Here is a 26,308-nt window from a genome sequence, read left to right as displayed (position 1 = left end):
ATAGGGACACTTGGAGGGTCTGAAATAATGACAATCTAGAGGTGCATCTCCACTCACTAATTTATAGGGTTAACTTCACCCTAGCAGCTGGAGCTTATGAAGAAGCTCTTCGAGTAGTGCTTATTATATGCAAAATACAAATTGAACGAAAGCTGCCTTTCTCAGGGTAATTATCAGCTAATTCTCACCATCTAGACACAAGGAGCTGCCTCAATTGCACATTGTTTTCCCATTCCATGGGTGCGTGTGTGTTAGAAACCATTTTCCACATCTACAATTCTCACTGTGGCAGCAGGAAGTTATGGACTCTGTAAAAATGTAATAAGAATTGAATACTTTTAAAAAGCACCTGTTAAGACTAGTACAATGAAATCTTGGCTCTTGTGGTATTTTAAGCCAATACAGACTCTCCACCTGAACAGCTTTCCCTATTGTGTCCTTATAATTGTTTCCAAACAGCGCTCGCTGTTTTGGCTTCTGCCATAGCCCCGCGCAGCCCCTCCAGCCAGGAGAGGCTGAGCAGGGCTATGGCTTCTTTAGCCCCGCGCACCCTCTCCCGGCTGGAGAGGTTGCGCACGGCTAAAGAGGCTTCTGCCATACCTGCGCACAACCTCTCCAGCCGGGAGAGGCTAAACGGGGCTATGGCTTCTTTAGCCCCGTGCAACCTCTCCAGCAGGGAGAGGCTGCGTGTGGCTATGGCAATACCCCCACCTCCCGCAAAAGCCCACAGGAGCCGCGCACCCTTTAAGGAGCTTTTCTTGTGGGCTTTTCCACCAGGAGGGAGAAAGGACTGAGGAAAAACCCGCAAGAGCCGCGCGGAGCTTGTGTGCGGCTTTTGGGGGCTTTTCCTGCCTGCCTCTCCCCTGCATTCGCTCCATAGGACGCATACACATTTCCCCTTCATTTTTGGAGGGGGAAAAAGTGCATCCTATAGAGCGAAAAATACGGTATATTTACTAGGTCCCATCCAGTACAATCAGGCTTACTGCCAAGAAAGTGTTCACACAATTGCACCTTTACTACTGTTAACTCTTTCTCAATAGTATCTTTTCAGGCATAAGGACAAGAAGCCCACTTTCACAGTGGCTGCTTTTGCTATTTTGTCATTAAAAAAAAAGTGTCTTCTTTTTATATCATTTACATTTTCTTCTGCTGTTTTACAAGTTTTATGTAGTCTGCCTTGGATTTTGGAAAGGTGGGATGAAATGATTTGAACGAACTAACGAATGAATAATTCAGCTCGCCCTACTCAGATTCAATATGAATTAAACACTAGCTCTTAAAAGGTTCTGCACATGCTCAGACCTTGCTTTTTAACATTAGTAAAAAGCCAACCTTTGTTAGTCCAAGTCCCAGGCGTTAATTTCGGCTCAAACAGGGCTAGGCATTCATACCTAAGGGGGATTTTTAAGGCTCCAGGGACAGATGGGCAAGCATCAAAACATTTCTGAGACTTGAGAAAAATGAAACTGCATAGCCTCTGAATTTGTCTTACCAAGTTCTAAGAAGCTCCTCAATCAGAGCAGACAGCTGCACCTGTAAAAGGTTTCTGTCGGCTCTGCTACAAATGTAACCCCACCCCACTGAAACTGTATTATGCATTTTGCTTCCAGATCTGTAACTATCATCTCTGGGAATGCCGACATCAGGAAGTGATCTACAGTTTTGTTTTCCAGATGTGCCACCAATGAAGGAACAGCTAATTTATCAATTGTAGCTAGTTCCTGGTAGCTTCGAATTCATCGCAATGCTGCCGGAGCATTTTATTTTCAAATGCTTACTATCTGGTTGGAGTGAAGGTATCACCTTGCATAGACAAGGGTGAATGGGAGTCAGAAGGACTGCTTGGGTCATGTTCTGTTCCAATGCCAGATCCCAAAGTGGATGGCATGGCAAGTTAAGAAAGAAGGGAAAGTCGGGGTGATGCTGTGTTTAGTAAATGAGCAATTAAATGCTGAAGCAAGCAGCATATAAGGATCAGGTCAAATATCATGAATGGAGAAGGAGAAGGGGTGCTCCTCTCAGCCTGCCACCCAGAAATATAACGCCCCATCAACAGCAGATCAAGAAATATTTTAGCATGGACAGGGATAGATAGATAGATGATAGATAGATAGATAGATAGATGATAGATAGATAGATAGATGATAGATAGATAGATAGATGATATAGATGATATAGATGATAGATAGATAGATGATAGATAGATGATTGATAGATAGATAGATAGATAGATGATAGATAGATAGATAGATAGATAGATAGATAGATGATAGATAGATAGATAGATAGATAATAGATAGATAGATAGATAGATGATAGATAGATAGATAGATAGATAGATAGATGGTAGATAGATAGATAGATAGATAGATAGATAGATAGATAGATATAGATAGATAGATATAGATAGATAGATAGATGATAGATGATAGATAGATATAGATAGATGATAGATAGATGATAGATAGATGATAGATAGATAGATGATAGATAGATAGATAGATAGATAGATAGATAGATAGAGATAGGTGATAGGTGATAGGTGATAGGTGATAGATAGGTGATAGATAGATAGATAGATAATAGATAGATAGATAGATGATAGATAGATAGATAGATAGATAGATAGATAGATAGATAGATAGATGATATAGTTTCTGCTAGCACATGTTCCTGGAATCTTTGACTGTATCTTGGTTTACAAAAGCAACCTATCAAAGTTTTAACACCGAAGCAAATCCAAGACAGACTCAATTTAGCTACAGGAAAGGGAAAGCATGCTTATGCAAGGCTTTGAATGAGATTGCACTCCAGTGAGATGTCTTGGATGAGAATCAGCCAGTTGCATATCTTTGCTTCATTCCCACCCGACAAGCAATACAGTAGAAGTTCATGCAGTCAGACATGTTGCCTTTCAAAGGCTTTATCCAGAGGGGTAGCACATAAACTATCCATGTGTATTGCTGCACACCAACCTGATCTCTGAATGGTGCGAGATTCCGGGGGTTCCACTTACCTAGGGTTCGTGTTTCCTTTTGGAAATGCACATCAGAGACTGTGATGTCCTTAGGACATATGGTGTATATATATATATATATATATATATATATATATATATATATATATATATGCAGGTTTTGGTGTCTTCGGGTGTCTTCCCGTGTAAGAGTTGGGGTGTCTAGGCGACGTTTCGACGAGGTCTCACTCGTCATCTTCAGGCTGGTGCTTTCGGCTTCTTGTTACTGGAACAGAGCAGGATCTCAGTGTTTGAGTTCCTATAAATACTGTTGAGGGGGTGTGGTGTATAGCCTCCAACGTTCTGGGCAGAGAGGAAGTTCCCAGGTTAGTGTGCCTTTTCTTCTTTTGTTCATTAATTACTTGAGGGATATCTTGAGTGATTTCTTGAGTGATATTCTGAGTACCAATTAGGAGGGTCATTAGGTGTGGATTAGTTGCTAAAGCTTTCGTGTCTTGACCTCTTGAGCTTGTGAAGAGTTTTTCTGAGAAGATGGCTGTACTGCAAATAGTTGTGCTCTGGCTTGGCTTCGTGTATAGGGGCGAGCTGTGGTTTTGTGCCCTGTGCCAGCCAGATCTGTGTAGGGATTGCAGGGGGGTGCAGCATCCGGAGGTGCCACTATGGTTTGGCTACTGGATGGTGTCTGTAATTTATCTGTGGAGAGGGTCTGGGTTTGGGTCTGGTGTGGTTGATTGGAGATGGCGTTCTGTGTGCCTCTGGTTCTGGTGTCGGTTTTTGTGGGGAGGGCTAATTTCCAGATGTCTGGCAGGCGGGACGTGTCGTCACGCTTGTTCATGTTGTGAGGGTGTTTCTCTATCTCGATGGCTTCCATGATTATTCTCTTGTGGTGATGTTCCATGTTAAAGAGCAATTTGGAATCTGCAAAATTAATTTCGTGTCCTGTTTCTTTCATGTGTTGGTAAAGAGAGGAAGTTTTTTCTTCTTTTTTGACGGCATTCTTGTGTTCTGCGATACGTGCATTTATTCGTCTGTTTGTTTGTCCAATGTACGTGGCTGGGCAGACTTTGCAGGGTATTTCATAGACCCCTTGGTTTTCTAACTGGATTTTATCTTTGGGGTTTCTGAGGATATTGGCTATTTTTTGGTTGGTGCAAAAGGCTGTTTTGATATTGTGTTTATGGAGGATTTTGCTAATTTTATCTGTAGTGCCCTTGATATAGGGAAGGAGGGCCATGCCATTGTTTTCTTCTGTGTCTTGGTTTTTGGGGGGTGTTTCTTTTTGGATTAGCTTCGTAACCCTGTTTTGCTGGTATCCGTTGGCGATTAACACATTTGAGAGATTCTGTAACTCAGTTGTCAAGTGGTCTTTGTCAGCCAGGCGTTTGGTTCTGGAGATGAGAGTCTCAAAACAGCCTTTTGCACCAACCAAAAAATAGCCAATATCCTCAGAAACCCCAAAGATAAAATCCAGTTAGAAAACCAAGGGGTCTATGAAATACCCTGCAAAGTCTGCCCAGCCACGTACATTGGACAAACAAACAGACGAATAAATGCACGTATCGCAGAACACAAGAATGCCGTCAAAAAAGAAGAAAAAACTTCCTCTCTTTACCAACACATGAAAGAAACAGGACACGAAATTAATTTTGCAGATTCCAAATTGCTCTTTAACATGGAACATCACCACAAGAGAATAATCATGGAAGCCATCGAGATAGAGAAACACCCTCACAACATGAACAAGCGTGACGACACGTCCCGCCTGCCAGACATCTGGAAATTAGCCCTCCCCACAAAAACCGACACCAGAACCAGAGGCACACAGAACGCCATCTCCAATCAACCACACCAGACCCAAACCCAGACCCTCTCCACAGATAAATTACAGACACCATCCAGTAGCCAAACCATAGTGGCACCTCCGGATGCTGCACCCCCCTGCAATCCCTACACAGATCTGGCTGGCACAGGGCACAAAACCACAGCTCGCCCCTATACACGAAGCCAAGCCAGAGCACAACTATTTGCAGTACAGCCATCTTCTCAGAAAAACTCTTCACAAGCTCAAGAGGTCAAGACACGAAAGCTTTAGCAACTAATCCACACCTAATGACCCTCCTAAGTGGTACTCAGAATATCACTCAAGAAATCACTCAAGATATCCCTCAAGTAATTAATGAACAAAAGAAGAAAAGGCACACTAACCTGGGAACTTCCTCTCTGCCCAGAACGTTGGAGGCTATACACCACACCCCCTCAACAGTATTTATAGGAACTCAAACACTGAGATCCTGCTCTGTTCCAGTAACAAGAAGCCGAAAGCACCAGCCTGAAGATGACGAGTGAGACCTCGTCGAAACGTCGCCTAGACACCCCAACTCTTACACGGGAAGACACCCGAAGACACCAAAACCTGCATTCCTGTACCCGTGAAAATCTACGAAAGCAAATATATATATATATATATATATATATATATATATATATATATACACACACACACAACCTGAGCCTACAATGGAGGGGTTCACAAAGGGTCCTGTTTTCCCCTTAACTACAGCCTTGGATTCAAACAGAAATCAAACATTACTCTCTCTCTCTCTCTCTCTCTCTCTCCATCTTGCTGCTTCACCTCAACACAGGAAGCCAGCTGGGCTTATATTTTAACACCTGCTGGATCCAGAAGTTAGGAGAATCTCAGATGCAACCGACTTCCCCCCTCCTCAAACTCCTAACAGTATTTCATGTCAAGCAGTTTCAAAAGCACGCACTAACAGAGCTGACTATGGATCTTATGCCTAAAAATAATTACAGAAATCATTCTCTCTGTCATCTGATGGGCCCTGAATTAACGGAGCTGTCAGAAAACATTCAGTCACGCCTGCCACATGCCCACTTCATGCACAAAATATGGGGCAATTTGATTTGGCTTCCCCTGGGCCGCAGTCTGAGGTGGCAGTTCTCCCGAGGGGCGTGATGCTGTCACCAGGATCGCTGCGCTATTTTGAAAACAGGGAGCCCTCTCTCTTCTTCCACCCCTGTTAGCAGAAAGGGGATTTGACTACATGATAGATACAGCATTAAGGAATTTCTCGTGCACAGTGACTTCTAATGTGAGATGTGCAGGGTGGAATTTGCTGTAACCTAAGCTTGCCACAATCTTGCATAGTACGGCTTGCTGTTTCTGAAGACGCTCAGCATTTAGCCTGTACTGGTTGCTGCTGCTTGAACTGTTTGTGCCCCAGTAGGCTAAAGACAGCCCAACAGCCATGTCTTACAGGTGTTGGGCATTGCTCCTTGTTTTTTCCAGTCCTAGGCAGGCAGCAAAAACAGGTGGTCTGCCAATTCTCCATCTGCAGGTTCAGTTAACTGGGTCACAAAAAGGTGAAGAACTGTGCTGCTCTCATTTCAGTGGTGCCCAATTTGTGCACCAAAATACACATACGCCACAAAAGAGCATGTCTTGAAGAAACGAAGAGTCCAAGATGCATGTGTCCACTACTTTATGCTACTTGGAGTTGGGGATGGGGAAGAAATTCAGTTCAGGTTACATTTAATGGGAAACTTGCCTAATTTGAACTTTCCAAAAGAATGCAAGACCTGAAACGCAGCAATCCTTCAAAATTCGCACGTTGTGAATTTTGTTATGTAGTTCTTCAGCCAAGTGATCTCCACGATAGTGCATGTACTAGGACAAAGCATGCATAAAAATGTATATATTAGTGAAAAGAGCATACAAAAATTACATGGGGAAAACTGGCGGAAATTTCATATAAAATTTTGTACATTAGGAGAAATTCACATGTAAAAGCTGGTGAATTTTCATGAGCATTTTAAAAACAAAACTAAATTCACTAATGTGAAGAACAAAACTTATGATTGGAGTCAGCACATTGGAGTCACCCACAAGGGATACTTGGGGAATCTGATCAGCGGTTGTTAGAGTGTCAGACTAGGACCATGGAGACCAGGGTTCAAATGTGCATTTGGCATTTGAAGTTTACTGGGGCCAGTCACTGCCTCCCAATCCAACCTATCTCACAAGGTTGTTGTGGGGATTAAATGAGGAGGGGGAAATTATAAATGCAATAAAATAAATAAAATAAATTATTGTATGGGACAATAGTTGTTTTTCTGTACTTCGGTAAACCATTTGGGATTTCCATGAAAGCAGAGTAGTTTATAAATTCTCAAATAAAGAAAAAAGTTGAGTGATATCCAACTGAGTTACACTCAGTGCAGATTCATTGAAATCAACAAGTTTAAGTAAGTCATCAAAAGTTTGTCCAAAGGAACTGTTCACAGAATCCTATTTAGTCTAATCCAACCCATTGTTTTGTTGAAATTTAAATTTTGACCATAGTTACAATCAAATCTTTGCACCTGCCAATGATCTTCACATGTTAGAAAGTTCTTTCTGTGTATCCCCCCACCCCTGTGCTACTGAAATCTGAAGAGCCAGCCCTGTTTGTGCCTGCTTATTTTTATACTTCAGAAAGAAAAGATTGTGTGTGAAATGGGTTGTGTGGCTGGCCACTTGCAGGATGTTTTGAAAATGTAGAATGCCCATCATTTTACTTTCGCTTTCCCTCCATTTTGTTAATAGATATAAATAGCCAAACACATCTTTCTGTCTGTTTTATTGTCAGAGTGTCAACCATATCATTTCCAAAGCAGGTTGTGATTTATATTGAGATTAAGTCCTTTCAGATTTAAGCTTTCATTGTTTAGCAAATTTGTTTGAGGTGCTAATTTTTTTGCTACTTGATGTGAGCAACTGACATTTGGACAGTTCAGTTGCAGATACAGCCTGACATTTGTCAGCATTTGTGTTCGTGGCGATAAATTTGTTATAGCAATTCATGACCAACATTTTGCCTCGGAGGCTAACTATAAATCCCTCACGCTTTGCTAAACATTGTTCTCTGTTCAGCGAGCCCTCTAACAGGGAGGCCATTTTCCCCCCTTGCTTCAATTTTATTGAGTCCTAATGTTTCTCACAGTCACAGACACAGTCCCATAGATGGCTTGATTCCCTTTCCTACGTTTGTAAACCGATGACTTCATATTTTATCCTCTGTGTATACCATGGACCTACTTCTGGTAGAAATGTTTTTTAGCGTTTAGAAAATGTCTAGCACATCCCACCACCCTACCAATATAATAGTAATAATAATAATAATAATTTATTATTTATACCCCGCCCATCTGGCTGGGTTTCCCCAGCCACTCTGGGCGGCTTCCAAAAGAATATTAAAATACTATGATACATCAAACATTAAAAGCTTCCCTAAACAGGGCTGCCTTCAGATGTCTTCTAAAAGTCTGGTAGTTGTTGTTCTCTTTGACATCTGGTGGGAGGGCGTTCCACAGGGAGGGCGCCACTGCCGAGAAGGCCCTCTGCCTGGTTCCCTGTAACTTGGCTTCTCGCAGTGAGGGAACCGCCAGAAGGCCCTCGGAGCTGGACCTCAGTGTCCGGGTAGAACGATGGAGGTGGAGATGCTCCTTCAGGTATACTGGACCAAGGCCGTTTAGGGCTTTAAAGGTCAGCACCAACACTTAATATCACATAAAGGTAAAGGTAAAGGACTCCTGGGTGGTTAAATCCAGTCAAAGGTGACTCTGGGGTTGTGGCGCTCATCTCACTTTCAGGCTGAGGGAGTCGGCGTTTGTCCACAGACAGTTTTCCGGGTCATGTGGCCAGCATAGCTAAACTGCTACTGGCGCACGGAGGACCATGACAAGTGCCAGAGCACATGGAAACGTCATTTACCTTCCTGTCGTAGTGGTACCTTTTAAAAAAAATTATTGCTCATTTCCACATAACAAATTATCAAATCATATAATCACCTACATAATTCCCCCCTTTTTATTTTCCCCCTATCCTCCCTCCTCCCTCACCAAGGACTTCCCTCAGCTCCTCTCCCTGATTTCTCTGCACATATTTTTGCTGCATATTATAAAATTGTATATATCCTTACATATCTGTCCATCATGTTATCAACAATAAATCTGTGTATGTTTATTCAAAACCTGCCAAGGAGTCCAGTTCATTTTGTTGTGTTTTTAAATAATTTGTGTAAAGTTCCCATTCCTCCTTGAAGTCACAGTTGTCCTTGTCTCGCAATTTGTATGTCAATTTAGCCAGTTCTGCAGTTAAGTCCACTCAAAGGCAAGTATGGGGTGCGGAGCTCATCTTGATTTTCAGGCCAAGGGAGCCGGCGTTTGTCCACAGACAGCTTTCCGGGTCATGTGGCTAGCATGACTGAAACGCTTCTGGCACAACGGAACACCATGATGGAAACCAGAGTGCACGGAAATGTCGTTTACCTTCCCGCTGGAAGGTCACTTGCACTGACATGCTTTCAAACTGCTAGGTTGGCAGGAGCTCGGACAGAGCAGCGGGAGCTCACTCCATCATGGGGATTCGAACCGCCAACCTTCCAATCAGCAAGCCCAAGAGGCTCAGTGGTTTAGACCACAGCACCACCCACATCCCTTTACCTTTGCCAGTATTACATAGCATTATAGAACTGGAAAGATACTGCAGAAATCTATTTGCTTGATGCAGGAACATTTTGATCAGTTTTTTTCTACAGGTCTGGGAAGAGGAGGGGTGGGGATGCCTCTCAGTCTTCAGGGTCAAGTTAGTTGATGTGTCTTAGGCTGCTAAGACATCTTCTTTAGCATTTCAAAAAGCCTGCCCATTTTACAGGCTATCTCATGCTGGCTCTGGCTCCATGAATTCACGGCACTATAAGGATGGTGGAGAATTTCATTTGCCTGCATTTTGAAGTGAACCAGCCTAATTAGCACCTTCCATACTAATACATGTACTTGAAACCAATTATTCCTTGGACATTGCACTTCTCTGAATTTTGTAAATTTTGAGCTGATACATTCATCAGCTCAAAAACACCCCCCCCCAAAAAAAAAACCCAACCCCAACAACTACAAAATGTGTATTTTGGGATAAAATAGGTTTAGAAAGGCATACATTGTGCTAAAAGACTTGCATTTTGTGTTAAAATTCACTTTCAAATGCATTATTAAGTATGAATTTTCACACTGCTTAATGCAGTGAATGGATTTATGAAAGAAATGCAAGAGAAATTGATACAGACCGGAAATAGACTGATCTACCCATCCCCAACCTCACCAACTTGAAATGTACTTTGATTAATCCGCACTGTACTATAGGAAGGTAAGTGCTAGTCACCCCCTTAAGACTGTGATACGTTTGTGGTGGAGAAACTTATCACTTTCGAGTGTGCTGACTTTTCCAACAGAGAGAGTAGCAAATCCATTAAGCAAAGTTCTCTTCGTTTTCTCTAAAGCTTGATAAATCAGCATGAATAGCAGGAAGATAACATTAGCAGGTTATTACTTCCATACTTCACTGTTGCAAATTGGTCACTTACTCTTTTCTTTCAATAGCTTTACTCTTTCCATTCGATAGCTTGGCTGTAATAGCCCACATGAAGGAAACACAAGGAACACCAGCAAAATGACAGTTGCTATTAAACAAGAGAAGTACTGATATATACCAAAGTAGAATAATTGAGAATTTCAAGTGTCTTTCTCCTTTGCCAGTTAACTGTTCCAGGGCTGGTGTTCCTTTTGGATGGAAACTATCCAAACTCTTTCAAGACATAGATTGAACACTTCCTCAGCAACCAATGTCAACTGGGATGTCCTGGGGTTTTTTTTATATACTGCTTGGTTGTAGAATATTGCCTAGGACCGCAATACCTCAAGGACTGCCTTTCCCCATATAAACCAGGCTCTGTGTTCATCATCACAGGCCCACGTGAGGTTTGGAGGGTGACAACACAAGAACTGGCCTTTTCTATAATGGCCTCCCATTTGTGAGATGCTCTCCTCAAGGAAGTTCGCCTGGCGCCTTCATTATATATTTTTAGGCGCCAGGTGAAATCAGCCTTTGGCTGATTAATATCCTACAGCCTTTTAGATGTATCTGTGGGAAGGTGGGTATTGTATTGCTGTTTTGTTTTAATTACTTTAAAGCCCTAAACGGCCTCGGTCCAGTATACCTGAAGGAGCGTCTCCACCTCCATCGTTCTACCCGGACACTGAGGTCCAGCACCAAGGGCCTTCTGGCGGTTCCCTCACTGCGAGAAGCCAAGTTACAGGGAACCAGGCAGAGGGCCTTCTCGGTAGTGGCCCCCACCCTGTGGAATGCCCTCCCACCAGATGTCAAAGAGAACAACAACTACCAGACTTTTAGAAGACATCTGAAGGCAGCCCTGTTTAGGGAAGCTTTTAATGTTTGATGTATCATAGTATTTTAATATTCTTTTGGAAGCCGCCCAGAGTGGCTGGGGAAACCCAGCCAGATGGGCGGGGTATAAATAAATAAATTATTATTATTATTATTATTATTATTATTATTATTATTATTATTATTATTTATTATGTTTTATCCTTTATTTTATTATGTGAACTGCCCTGAGTTCTTTTGATGAAGGGCGGTATATAAATTTAATAAATAATAATAATAACTGTCTACTTAATGACATTCAGTTCAAGGACTCAGAACAAATTCCTATGCTCAGGGTTTCCCAGCTTTCAGTCTATGTATTTTGCAGCATGCTCCAGTTGGTGGATCTCAAGGTTATAATAAAACACAAACCAGATCCTGCAAGCCTGAAGTCTGCCCACCCAGTGGCGTAGCTCACCGCTTGGGCGCCAGGTGCGGTACAAGTGTCCTGCAGTCGGGGGCGGGGCATGCCACCCATGGTGGCGGGGCAGGGCGCGCTGCATGGGACCTCTCCGCTGCCTCCCCCTTAGCTGTAGGGTGGCTGAGGGAGAGGCAGAGGACAGATACAAGTCCCATGCAGCCGTTTCAGGTAGCGCGGACTGCAGGCGGCCAAGCCACCACATCACTCCCAGGAGAGATGTGAGAAGTGCCAGCCCCCACGATGTGGTGCCCAGCCGCGTTTCGTTACACTTGATGACTGAACTAAACAGTTTCATGAGCCCAATATTATTATTGTCAACTCATATTTTTCTTCTTTTGTCATCCCCCTCATTGATGACACCTGGGGTGGCCCGTACCCCCCTGCACCCCCTTCCTCCGCCAGTGTGTCCCCCCCTTATTTGGAGGGGGTTGTAATAGTAGTAATAGCAGCAGAGTAGTGTCCAGTGCTTTTCCTCCACTGATGGAAGATATCTGTCAGTGAAACAAGAGAGAATTTATTGATTATCCTCCCTCTCCTTTACTTTCCTTGCATGCTAACTCCAAATCTTCTCCAAAGGACCCTCCAACGCATTAGAGCAGATTTTGAGGAGCCATTGGGAGCTTCTGTTGCAAGGAGGAATTGTGGGAAATGGCCTCCTTCCCTTGTCCCGCTGACATCACAGAACCATTGAATGCCACTCATTTAAAAATTCTATCGAGTTCAATGGCATTTACTGCCAAGTAAGTCTGCATAGAGTTGCATTCTCAATTAGCTAGTTCTTTACTACTAATGAAGGTTAATAATCAACCGATTGAGAATTTAATCTTTTTGGAGTCTGTGGGTCATTATTCCTCCCAATCTCTAAATGGCTAACGAATTTATGCAGTTAATGAATGCTGGGGACTGTTTTAAAATGTGTTAAAAATGGGAGAAACTGTGTCACACTCCCAGGCGTCTCCTGCTTGGATTTCATCCACTGAAAGCAGGGCGGGAGGGGGGGAACCCGTGGAAATAAGGAGAATGACTGTCTGGCATTGTCATGAAGAATTGATAGGCTTCAGAAAGATGCAATCAACTGTAACCGCTACTATAGTCTTCCTTTAATTAGATTATGAATACGGGCAAACATCATTTTTAGAAATAAAATATGAGTATTATGGATAATTTATGTAAATTGACATGAAGGCTGTAGCAATCAGCTTGACATTTGAGCTGTATGTGACAGCGGAGGACTTTCTCAGCTGATCTGCTAAGCTGGAAAGCAATCACATTGAGCAGGCCTCTACGTTCAGCTTGACTGGCTCATTCTTTGATAAGAACCTTTCTGTATCATTTCCCCCTATGATGACTCTTATGATCATTTCTTAATAATATATTGAAACCCAATTTTATTCAAGGCATCTTAAAAGCTTTTTATGACTTAAGTGGGCTCCCTGTTCTACATTTTCTAACTGGATAAGGATTTCCAGATTCCGTGGAAATCCTCATCCTAGAGTGTTTTGGGAAATGTGTGAGTGTTTCTGATGCTGCCACTATGGATAGAGGGGGGAAATGGTTCAGCGCATGTTTTAACCCAAGCTACCTAATTTGTTCTTTCCTAAATAATGCATGCACAGAACTACAGCTATCCTTTGGAATTCTGAGTTTTGTGAGGCAGTTCTCTAACAAAAATCTATATATTAGGGGAATGTGCAGATAAAAAAATGCATATACAAGTGAAAATAACATACAGAAATGTGTTATAATGGCAGGCAATTGCTTGCAGGAATATGTGAAATAAAATGTACAATAAGTAAAATTGTGCAATATGTACAATAAGCAAAACTGCATACAAAAATAGGTATAGGAGAAAGGCATGCTAAAGTGCTGACATATTTGTATTATTATGTAAATATTCCTTTTTATTTAATCTTACTTCCTACTTACTTCACCAAACCTTTATTATGCATACAAGTATAGGCTGTCATTAAACATAATAAAACATCCATATATTTTATATGTATGTATATATGTGTGTGTATATACACACACACACACGCGCGCGCACACACACACACACACACACACACACACACAAATAAACAGCCATGTAATATATATAATGAGGGTTTTCATTGGGATTTCTTCCTGCTAAATAGTGCCATTTACCACTCTAAGAAATACTATTGACAAAAACTCAGCCACCCTTGCAGTTACTTCCGGGTTAATGTCAGTGTGATGGGATGATGAGCTGCTTGTGCGTAAAATCGTGGTCCCTCAGAGTTTGTGCAACTCCACAAACCTCTGTGTGTGACAGAGCTCCTCAGACATGTCTGCCCTAGTCACTTGCAGATTCCGACTGGTTGTTTTCAGAAGCGCTTCCAGCATAGAAGCTCCTTAACGGAAACACGTCTTCTGGACTCACGACGTGACAGCTTCCGGCGAGGAATGGGTCTCCATATGGGAGCTTCTGACACCTCCCCACTGTTCTCGCTGGACGTGTCCCTGAGCCCTCCCTCTTGCTCGCTTTCCCTCAGAGATCCTCCCCTTTCCCTGCTGGTTCCTGCTTTAGCTGCTGCGTCTCTCTCAGCCTTCGTGAGACTTTCCTCCAGAGACCCATCTCTCCCCCTGCTGGTCCCTGCTTCCGCTGCTGAGTCCCTCCCAGCCTCCATGAGCCCTCTCCCCACCTGTTCCTCCGATGGCAGTTCCCTGACAGTCAGACAGATGGAATCTGATATTTTCATTGTGCTGTGATGTTAGTCTACCAAAAAATGGGGGTGGCACATGTTTGCGTAGCTGGATGTACATTGGACAGTAGAAAAGGATATGTTCTACAGTGTCTGGCACATTCAAAGAACATCCACAATGTCTATCATTTCTTGGTATGTTAAAATATCTTCCCCTGACAAAAGCAGGGGGGGGGAGTTCAGTCACAATCATATAATTCAATAAAATAAGGAATAAGGAAATAAAAGACAACTGAATGGAAATTAAATTAATTAATTAAAATTAAGGATATGCGTAAGATACAAACTTGGGTTGTTGCATTCACAATCCCTGGGGGAAAGAATTTGTAGTATTGGAGGGCCATAAACCTTTTTCTCAACACTTGTTTTATTTGCCCTTGGGGTTGTATGATATTCCTCACTTGAAGAGTTACTAAGAATTCCAAATAGTGGGAGCATTTGAATATTGTTGTCATGATTTTTATATAAAAAGTCAAAATCCTATCTTTATTTAAAAAAAATTGTCCTCTACTATACATTAATTCTGATAGTTACTTTTTCAAGAACAGCTATGGACCATAAATCCTTATGGAGCCCCAGGAAGGTGGGTATGGGATGGTGACCTCAATACACTATTTATCCCCACGTCTAAACAATCTACAATGCAAGGCCTAACAGGGTTTGGTTCCCAATAGTTTGCCTTGTGGGGCAAAAACACAGAGATAGGCTCCTAGCTGCAGAGTTGCTCCACTTAGCAGAGGGGCAAAGAGATGGAGGTGAGGTCAGTATTGCCCTGGTGCATTGGCAAAGTCAATCCATCAGTCCGGCTTGGGTAGACATGCAGCTCCAACCCTTACTACCACAACCTTACACATCTCGCTGTCCATAAATGACAGCAATTCTGTGCTGCTGGGAGCCTACTGCCATGGCTCCACCCTGCCAAGCTGTTTTCAAAAGTCCTCCCAGGTGAATGTTACTCAAGTCTGAGCAGTCAACTCCATGAATTGAGGGGTCATATGCAAAGGCAAAATAGTGACTCAAATGCATATTCCCAATATAGTTTCTACACCAAGGAACTAAAAAGTGAATAAAATAACTTTGGAGATTTGAAGTGCATGGCAACATATCACTGGGCGAATTGCACAGGAATTATGGCAGGGTGGGGGGTGGGAGCCAGTGACAGGAAAATTACAGACAACTAAAAAAAGGTCAGTGTTAGGATCCATTAACATAATTGCTAATGACTTGGAAGAAGGAAGATGAATTTCAGCGCACAGCCTATGTGCAAATATTGAGCTAGGCACTGTGGGAAGATGGCTATGTAATTTAGCCATGACAGGGTTTGCTTCCTCTATTGAAATAATGTATTATGCTAGTGGTAGCACAGAAGTTTGTGAGTGCAAAGCCAACACCATATAACACCGGTCCTGAAATACCTACATTTGCTTCCAGTATGTTTCCAAGCGCAATTCAAAATCTTGGTGCTGACCTTTAAAGCCCTAAATGGCCTCGGCCCAGAAGCAGCATCTCCACCTCCATTTTTCAGCCTGGACACTGAGGTCCAGCTCCAAAGGCCTTCTGGCAGTTCCCTCCCTGTGAGAAGTGAAGTGACAGGGAACTAGGCAGAGGGCCTTCTTGGTGGTGGCGCCTGCCCTGTGGAATGCACTCCCATCAGATGTCAAGGAAATAAGCAACTATCTGACTTTTAGAAGACATCTGAAAGCAGCTCTGTTTAGGGAAGTTTTTAATGTTTGATCTTTTACTGTGTTTTTAATGTTCTGTTGGGAGCCGCTCAGAGTGGCTGGAAAATATATTATTATTATTATTATTATTATTATTATTATTATTATTAGTTCTACTCAAAGATCATGATGTGATTTTACCACTAGTGTAGTGAGCAGCAGTTAAGGAGGTGGTGGCAGGTGTTTAAAATTGGCTCTGTGTTTTAAACAGAATCACATATCTCTCTGGCTCCTAACAGGAGCAGTACCTTAACAGTGCAGTACATTTGACAATGGTTTCACCGGTTGGCCAACCATGTATTTAAATAACCCATCAGCTAGAGAGAACCAGTACAGTGTAATAGATAAAATGTTGTACCTGAGCCAGTTGAGTTAAAATCGCTCCTTAGTCATGAAACTTAACTGGGTAGGAATGTAATAGAATACTGCTGGAAATGGGGTTGAGACTTGCTGATGTTGCTTATTTGTCCCATATCTGGAATGGAAATAAATCCAGAAAATATAACCAGTATTCCCTGTGGGTGGTGCGGGTGACTTTGGTCCACAAACTATGGACCAAACTGATCACTCCCTCTCCATTTGAATTGTGTTTACTTTGAATTGAAATGAATGGAGTGGAATGGCATAATACAGTGATACCACAGGTTAAGTACTTAATTCGTTCCGGAGGTCTGTTCTTAACCTGAAACTGTTCTTAACCTGAAGCACCACTTTAGCTAATGGGCCCTCCTGCTGCTGCTGTGCTTCCGGAGAGCCCGATTTCTGTTCTCATCCTGAAGCAAAGTTCTTAACCTGAAGCACTATTTCTGGGTTAGCGGAGTCTGTAACCTGAAGCGTATGTAACCTGAAGCGTATGTAACCCGAGGTACCACTGTAATAAAAGGAATAATTACGTATGCAAAATCCTGCCACAGCAGACACTGAGTCAAATACCCAGTTTCTGTCAGAAGCTGAACTGCAGTGGAACAGAAACAGCACTGCATACAGTGAACACAAGTTAGAATGGAAACTGATGCCTTCTGACAGCCCTAACCATGGGGGCAGCCATTGTTTCTAGCCCAAAGGAACACGATATATGCTGCTCAAAGCTCCTTTGAAGAAGAGGCAAAATAAAAAGTGATAAAGAAACCCAATAATGAATCATTAATCTTTAATAGTTACAGGTAGGTAGCTGTGTTGGTCTGACATAGTCGAAACAATTTTTTTTTAAAAAAAAAGGTCTCTAAGGTGCTACTGGAAGGAATTTTAAAATTTTGTTTCATTAATCTTTAAATCAGGGATGAGGTACTGTTACGATATAGAAGCAATGCGGCCGCGAGCTGCTAGCTTGAAAGCAAAACATAATGGGAATGTTGGGACTGTTCCGTGGGAAACAGAGGGACAGTCTATTCACAGTGCGAAGCACCAGAATTAGCTCAGAGTGTAATATGAGCTGTACAGGAAGTACAGGAGGAGTTTGTCTCTCGGCTGCTGGAGTTTGAAGAGAGCAGACGTGTTTTCTGTAATGCTGCAAAGACAGAAATAAAGGCATGTAAATACATTTCTGTCTATCTCTTTCCCCTGCCTAGGGGGGCAGGAAAGAGTGGTGTGTTCTTCTCACGCTGAGAAGGATCGCCGATCGCGACCTAGCCTGTATCCTGCCGGGAAATGCAGACAGGGAGGTCAACCGGAGATCAAGCCGGGTGCCTGGAGAGTGGCCAGTTTCTCCTGATAAAGGCTTGATTCCCAACAGGTACAACCTCACTCAGGAGCCCAATGAGACCCTCAATACCTCTCTGTATTGACCTGTGAAAGTTTCCCCTGGCCATATCAGCTGACTTTGTCCTTGAATTCAGAGGTATCTCTTGCTTGCCTGGGCCTCCACAGAGGGGTGTTTTGTGTGTCTGCAGAAATTAGCTTACCATACAAAGGTAGCATTTCCATTCTTTGCTTCACCCGCTCAGCACCGACATGTGGCTCCCAGGGAGTTGGTCTGAGGGAAATGTGGCCCTTGGTTTGAAAATATATATATATATATATTCCTGCATTAAATCATCCTATGGATGTTTCTGGTACATGCCGGTTTCACATGTGTTCAGTCAGAAGCCCATGCCATCCTCTTTTCTGCATTTTTTTAAACAAAAAAGCTTCACACACACAAAATGCTTTTCAACTGTATGCATTTCCCCGCTAAAATATGCATTATTTTGAGCCAAAGCAGTGCATCATACAATTCAGAGAAGTATGCCATCTGAAGGGTGATAGCATATAAGTTGCAGAAGTGCAAATGAGGTTGCTTTGCTTAAAAAATGCTGACTGAACAAAATCCCCCTGCACCCCTGCAAAGGACCCAAAGGAACCTGTGAGCCAGTGCCCCTCTTTCTCATCAATAGCTCCATTGGTCTGGGGAAGATGAACAGGGGTGCCATTTCAGGTTTCGATGAAGCAAGGAACACAACGTGGTTCAGAAGGGATATTCTCTCGAGTGCATTCAGAATGAAATTGAAGCCATATATTTGAAAAGAAGCTGTATGTTTGGAAAAAAAGATATTTATTGTCGCCATATTTTAATATCTCATCAGGAGGTTCTGAAGTAACTATAAGGCATTAATCTAATCACAGAATTATTCTGAGTGGCTTCCCCCATCATAGTATTGTAGTCAAAGACACTGAAGCTTGCCATTATATGTTCTGAACGTTCCCAGAAAGCACCACACTCTTTTCTGCCATGCAGGAATCTTGAAGTTATAAATCAAATATAAAGCTTGTTAAAAAACAATTAGCCGAAGGAACAGTCACACTGTTGCTAAGCACAGTAATTTGTGGTGTGTGTGTGTGTGTGTGCGCGCGCGCATATGCGTACTCATATACAGTAGTACCTCGAGTTAAGAACTTAATTCGTTCCGGAGGTCCGTTCTTAACCTGAAACTGTTCTTAACCTGAGGTACCACTTTGGCTAATGGGGCCTTCCGCTGCCGCCACACAATTTCTGTTCTCATCCTGAAGCAAAGTTCTTAACCTGAGGTACTATTTCTGGGTTAGCGGAATCTGTAACCTGAAGCCTCTGTAACCTGAAGCGCCTGTAACCCGAGGTACCACTGTATACACATAGCCTGTTTCCTTTGTAACACTCCAATAATGGAAATGGTCCTAGCTACTAGATCGTGGGTTTGTATCCAAGGTAGTGATGAGTAATGTGTTCTGCCACTGCAAGGATTTTTGCTTCTGCACTGAGACACTCCCCCTCTCCTTCCACTGGGCACCCCTAAATTTGTTCTAGGGGTTCCCTAACACTCTGAAGCAGAATTGAAGTAGGTATGGGGCACATGCAAGGGGAGGAGAGGGGGAAGTCCTGTTGCATAAGCAGAAATCATTGCACTGAGACGTGATGCTTTAGATGGATGGGTTCCACCATGGGGGGGTGAGGGTTCTTGCACCTGATTTGGGGGGCTGTTGGAGTTCGGTAAAAATATTGCAGCAATGTGCAGAGAGAAATAGTCTGGCAAGACAGCCGGGTGAAGGGATGAAGAAAACATAAGGTTTATTACTCATGGAACACAAAGGCCATTTTGAGTACAGGTTTCACCTGTGGCCAAGATGGAGCCAAGAAGTAACACTGGCAAAAGCTAGCTCATACTGATACTGACTGAACTGGGAAAAGAAGCAGGAAAGAAGGAAAGCCTGGAAGGAAGTGGTCTACTTAACAAGGAGGAACAAATGAGGAGATTCCAGACCAGCATTGCGAAAGACAAATGCTTCATAAAGTGACATAATCCAGAGTAGGCAATGGTTTTCAGCCAAGCTACACTGGATTCTCACAATTTGAGAAAAGGCTGTGCCCCATATGTTAATTTTCCTCAGGGTAAGCAGCTGTTGCAGCAGGTCACACAGGAGCTTCTGCAGCTGAAAATAGCAGGAAAATGTCACGGAAAAGTCATTGTTGATGGATGAACAGTCTTCCTTTGCCAAGCAAAAATAAATGGGATATTCCCCTCTCTCTCTATAATCAGAGCCGTATGATGTACACAGGCACAGCTCATCAACTACAGTGCCTATACAGCAGGCTGGTTATGGTGAAAGCACTTCCTAGAGCACAGTCTGAAATATCAGAACCCAACAATAAACTAGCCATGCTTTTCTTTCTATGATTACTTTGTATGATTACTAAGAACCACAGTGAAGTGTCACTCAAAGTTTGGTCTCCTGTGGTCCAGCTTCACATTGTGATGTATTGAAAGTGAGGTCACATGGTGCCCTGCCTATCTAGGGGTGATTTTCCCATGCCACCAGCACATGCCACAATAATCCACTGAAAAGTATCAGTGTCAGCAGGGTGACTTCCAGATGTTTAGCCTTCCACACATTATGAACATGGGGTGCAATTGGGGTAGTGCATTTTTTCTAGCTGTGACAACACTGCCAGCGTAACCTATGAACTGCATCTACAGTGATCCTACCAAGATGGCAGAGTATAAGACATGAGCCTTCCTGTGTCCCAGATTTTGACAGATATCCCCTCTTTCTTCTTCATTGTGCCTGTTCTGCTGCTCCTATCAAATTTTCATTTTTATCTACCACATTTACATCCAGCCTTTCTTCCATTATTGTATTCAAGATGACATATACGGAGCTCCTAGATCCATCCAGGCTCTCAACAGCCCCAAACCTGTTAAGCCTCAGTATGATAGCTACCTCATGTGCTCTTAAATCATGTCTTGGAGCAGGTTTAAGAGAACCTTCTGCTCTCCAGAGGATACTGAACTCCCATGAGCCTCAGCAAATGTGATCAATGGCCATGGATGATCGGAGTCTTAGTCCCATACCCTCCAACATGCCGCGGCACAAAATTGAGACTCGTGGCTTTGGAAGGCATGCATCCTTTGGCGCCATGCTGTCATGGGAGCCAGGTGACTCACACAAGAGCACCCCCCAAAAATACAAAAAGGCATATTTTGGAGCCATGCTCTTCTGGGAGCCCAAACAGGACATCCTGGGATCCAATCAGGGGCCAGGATGGCTTCTGTAATTCCCAGATGTCCTGATCAGTTTTGGACAGTTTATGGATATGTAGTTCAGCAACATCTGGTCAAAGGTTTCGCTTGACTGTCTGAGATTGAAGGTTTGTGCAGAAAAGATTAAATTTTTGTATTATTATTATTATTATTGTTGTTATTATTATTTGTGACTTGTAAAATTTCACACAGCTTTTGTAATGTATTTAATATTCAGTCTGACCAGAGAGATCCTACTTAAAAACAAAGCATCCAATCTGAAAATCTGTTTGCATACCTGTGAGTTAATGGATCAATGTCAGCTTTAGGATACCAGCCAAATAATCTTGTCCTGTTTCATCAACTGAATACATGTAATGAATAAACTTCTGCTACCAAGCCATCTATGGAAATCCCACTGATATGTGTTCTTACAACATAAATTTCCTCCATAAAAAATTTAAACCATAGAGAGATGTGATTTCTTCCTTCTCCTTTTAAAGTCTGATGGCTGACCTTTCACTTGCAATATTTTAGCTTAAAGTCCAGCTTCCTAAATAATAAAGATATGTTTTTATAATAGTGACATATCGGTCAAACAGTCTCTTTAGGCCTCTAGAAGTCTAGATGGCAATCTGGAAAAATTATTTGACTCCTGGAACAAATGCATAAATTCATGTTAGAAGCACTTAGGCAGCCACCAGGAAATGAATGCGTACAGGATAAGTCAGAACAAAAGCTGGAAATATATATGCGTGTGTATGTGTGTTATTTTGACCTTCCCCTTTTCTCCAATAAATGCACACACTCTCTGTATGTGGAATGTGTGTACACGCAAACCCAGACATTTATCCGTGCAAAGATAAATGTAGTAATAGATATTGTTCAGCATCATCTTCAGATTATACAGTGAAAGAATGTGTCATTACTAATTTGCAAAATTGCAAAATCTCACTATAGTGTATATGGAGATTTTTGAAAATCATAATATAATGTTTAAAACATTAAAAATGTTGTCATAAGGGGCCCTGGGTCCAAATATAATTATGAACAATGATGAGTGCTCAGCCCAATGCAATAAATGTGGACATATATTCTTATTTGCATTCAAATGGGGGTGAAAATATGCTTCCCTCTCAATACAGTGGTACCTTGGTTCTCAAACGCCTTGGTTCCCAAACGCCGAAAACCCGGAAGTAAGTGTTCCAGTTTTTGAACATTTTTCGGAAGGCAAACGTCCAATGCAGCTGTCAACTATTGTTTTCGGGGTGCCTGCACCAATCAAAAGGTACGCCTTGGTTTTCAAACATTTCAGAAGTCAAACGGACTCCCGGAACAGATTAAGTTTGGCAATTTTGTTTTTGCTTTTTATTTTATTTTATTTTTTGTTTTTTAGGCTTTATCGGTTAATTTGTTTTTGTGACTGTGTGGACCCCAGTTCAGCTACTGATTGATTGATTGTGTACCTGCGGAAATGGATAAAAGCCCCCCATCCAAACAATGAGTATCATCAGTGCAGGTGAGAAAAAAATTAATTTTGATTTTTATCATCCACAATACTGTCATATTTATTTTATAGTAGAGTATATTGATTATTGCTTTCATTTTATGCATCAATGGTCTCGTTAGATAGTAAAATCCATGTTAAATTCCTGTTTTAGTGGTTATTTTTAAAAATCTGGAACAGATTAATTTGTTTTGCATTACTTTGTATGGGAAAGCGCACCTTGGTTTTGGAATGGGCTTCTGGAACGGATTAGGTTTGAGAACCAAGGTACCACTGTATAGCAAATGAGAGGCACTGGATGCCTTACCTATAGCCATTTGTCACAAGGCAGGTGTATCCCTGGATCCACACCATGTAATCCCTATCCAGAATGAAAATCCATGCAAGGCCACATATCAGCCTTACCACTTCAACGTGAATGTTTATTAATCAGTCAAGGTTAATATTCTAGAGAACCTAGCACTCCATCAATCAAATAACAGTTAAATACAGCATGCAGCAGCAATGCTAACATTGTGAGGACAAGACATCTAGAAGCATTGTTTTCATGAAATTTATCACATTGTTGTTGTAAGCTTTTGGCATGACGCAAGTGATGCAATATTCATAATTTTCATATTCTCTCTTTTTATGGTCAGAATTTTATTAAAAACCACATGTAATTCAAAAAGAGAAAAAGTAATCCTGTGAGGAAAATGGCTCCCCTATTCTCCACTTGCCCCCCATAGGCCCCTAAACTTGTTCCAGGTTTTCCCCCAACGCTTCAGAGCAGATTTTGGGGGCACAGAAGGCATGGGGGGTGGAGTACAAGACGCGGAAGTCTTGTTGTGCAAGATTTCGTTTTGCTCATGCAACGTAGCATCTATCCTTCCTAAATTTGAGTTCCAGTGCGATGAGACCCAGCTTCAGATCCTCATTCATCCATGAAGCTGATTGGGTGGCCTTTGGCTGGTCACTTCATCTCCTAGTCTAGTTTGCAGAGGGTGAGAGTGGGGAAACTCCCACATGTTTGGTCTTGAGCTCCTTGGAGTAATGCTGGTTGAGAAATTCAACAAGCAAATTTTTACCTGTTGACTACTGAGAGGAAAAACTGAACTGCGCTAACTTTACTTAAAATGTGCCTGCTTTGTTCATCTTTTACTCGGCAGGTAATAATTATATCAACCAGCCTGTCAAGATCTGTGGACAATGGCAACATTGCTCTGTTATGTTTGTTATATTTGGTATGTGAAGAGACTAGGACTACACGTTCCCAAACCAGCACTTGCTAAGGTAACACAAGTGCAAGAGAATGTGTGGGAGGCAACTGGTAGGCAAGTGGGACAGAGGGGTGTTTAACATCTCCCTTGTCAACCGAACCCTCTCTACAAATGCACCATAGGCCAATTTTCCCACCCACAGATTCTCCTTCACAAATACTGCCCCCTCCCATCCTGCATTATGTAATAGGATGGAAGCATGAGGTTGAATGCTCTGTGGTTACCTATTATTATGCAGGTCCTGCCTCAGAGATAGATAAGGCAGCACAAAACTTTGGGTTGAGCACTTGGAGCACAGAAAGATATCACAGTCCTCTCTCTCCCCTCCTCTCTCCCCCCCCCCACTTGTGTAAACTTAGTGATTTGCGACACTTTCCTACAAAGACTAATGGGATGTGATCATCACAATTCTCCTTTGGTAAATTCTCAAGAGTTGAAAGCAATTGGAGTTAGAGATCCATCAGGAATTTGAAGTGATTTTTCGGCCTTCATTACAATCAGTAATAGACTCACCTATTCTGTGCTCACAAACCACTTCATCAAACACCTCTAGATTTCCTTCTTTGGATTGATTCATCCCAGGGCATTTTGTTTTCCAAAAGGAACACAGAAGAAGAAAAAATGAAATAAGATTCTCATTTCAAATCATACTAAAGTAAAAAAAATAAAAATTGGCTCATTTCCCCAAGCTATTTTTTGTGATCAAGAATATCACAAGAACATAAACCCATGTTCAGCATTCACTCATGCTGCAAATGGCATCTAGGCAATCTAAAAGCTTTCTGAGGGTGTTGCCTTGTTTTATCTTTAAAAAAATATTTTCGTACATTTACCTACTGATTCTCCATATGTTTTCAAGAAGTATTGACATTACAATGATGTGTTAATCATTAGTGCAAATGCATTTGCCATCGGGTTGCTGATACCGTTGGCAAATGTAACATCTGGAGCAGCTCCCCAGATGAATATAACTGACTTCCTGGGATATGTATATTGGTGGAGGTGCCAGGTCAAAATAATGTTGTGTCTGCAGTTTGATCTGTAGTGGCTCTCTTCACTAATGCAAGTCATGCCTTGATGTTGCAGTTAGCAAGCAATTAAAAAAGTAAAAGAGTGGCAGCTAAGGAGGCAGAGCTAAGAACCGGGAAGCCACCTGTTCAGATCTTGCCGTTGCTATAAACTCATTGGTGGACTTAGGCAAGGCATTTTTCTCACCCCCACCCTCATCGGCAATAGGGTGTCATGGCTGGGCAGAGGAGGAAGTGTGATGGAGACTGCCTCCCCATCCTGACCCTTCCAGGGAGGAAGAAGAGGAAGACAGTATAAATTGACAACAGTGGTTTGTGGGGGGTCACAGCTCAGAGGCAGATGAGGGGGAAAGTTGGGAAATAATGGGAGAGGAGGAGCAGGCAGAGCTGGAGCAGCAGCTGGCTGACATGTTATCACTAGAAAGCATTCCAGACCCATCATCTCCCAGAACCTGGCGAGCCTTAAAAGTAGGAGAGCAAAGAACTCAAAGACAGAGGGCACCTAGCAGCACCTGTAGAGGAGGTGATGAGGATGATGAATAAGGAAGGGGGAAGATGTGGGGTGGAGATTCACTCGGGACAACACCATTATCTAAGAGGCTGGGTTCTATAGCCTCTCTCTGTAAAGTTTGGGATAAAAAAAGGACTGTAAAAAACTTTTCTTGTCTTTATACTTTCCTGGGCAACCAGCCGGGGGCCACTGACAGCATCGTGACACAGGGGTATATTATGATACTGATTGGGGGCTTCCGGGGGCGGCGCGAAACTGTAATGGCGGTCCTCTTCGAGCTCTGAAGAGGGGCTCCGCGGAAAAGGGTCGTTCGCTGCGGCATAGCGACGACCCATCAAGATAAACCACGGGTAGAGTGAGCCCGTGGCCGTGGGACTCGGCGGGCACCAGAAGCTGCTCCGAAAACACAGAAGGGACCCCGTAAGGAGACCCGGAGTGAAGGAGGGGTAGCGGTGCTGTGAGTTCATCGCTCTTTCCGCGGAAGCGAAGCCGCGCGGCTGTTACAGATGAGCGCTGATCCTTCTTCCTAAAATCAACGCTAAACTGCAAGCAACATACCCGTGAGTAAAGGGGTTTAAAATTTGGCAAAAGAAATTCGGTAAATTTGGCTGAAAGCGGGAGACGAGAAAAGGGAAGTCCGTCTTCCGACATTGCTGACAAGATCAAAGCAAAGCTTTTAAAAACGGAAGCACTTGAAACGGGACTGTGGGAAGCTTAAACTTTTTCGTGCTATAAGATCTGCTTATTTTATTGAGCTGAAGGTGGAAATGGACATTGACTAAAAGAAGTAGTAAATGGTGACTTTCCTCCTATCTTTTTTCTCCCTTGGGCTGTATTTCTAAAGAGCCAGATTGTCGGGCTGCCAGAGAGAGAGACTGTGTCAAACTGCGGAAACAGTTGCAAA

At 42.6% G+C, this 26,308-nt stretch overlaps 1 long non-coding RNA gene across 2 annotated transcripts in view; it reads left to right on the top strand.

The window, feature by feature from the left end:
- Positions 1-26,308, top strand: part of LOC308587436 — a 150,596-nt gene that overhangs the window by 39,895 nt on the left and 84,393 nt on the right. The window contains exon 4 of one of the 2 annotated variants that reach the window (XR_014008380.1): positions 1,614-2,027. The exons of the other annotated variant lie outside the window; for it this stretch is intronic. This is a non-coding gene — a long non-coding RNA (uncharacterized lncRNA). Of the gene's footprint in view, positions 1-1,613; positions 2,028-26,308 lie in introns of those variants that run through there. 2 annotated transcript variants of the gene reach the window in all.

This window comes from Podarcis bocagei (genome assembly GCF_964188305.1).
Source record: "Podarcis bocagei genome assembly, chromosome: 5".
Lineage (NCBI taxonomy): Eukaryota > Metazoa > Chordata > Lepidosauria > Squamata > Lacertidae > Podarcis > Podarcis bocagei.
The sequence above is the reverse complement of the archived record's forward strand: the minus strand, read 5'-3'. Positions and strand labels throughout refer to the sequence as shown.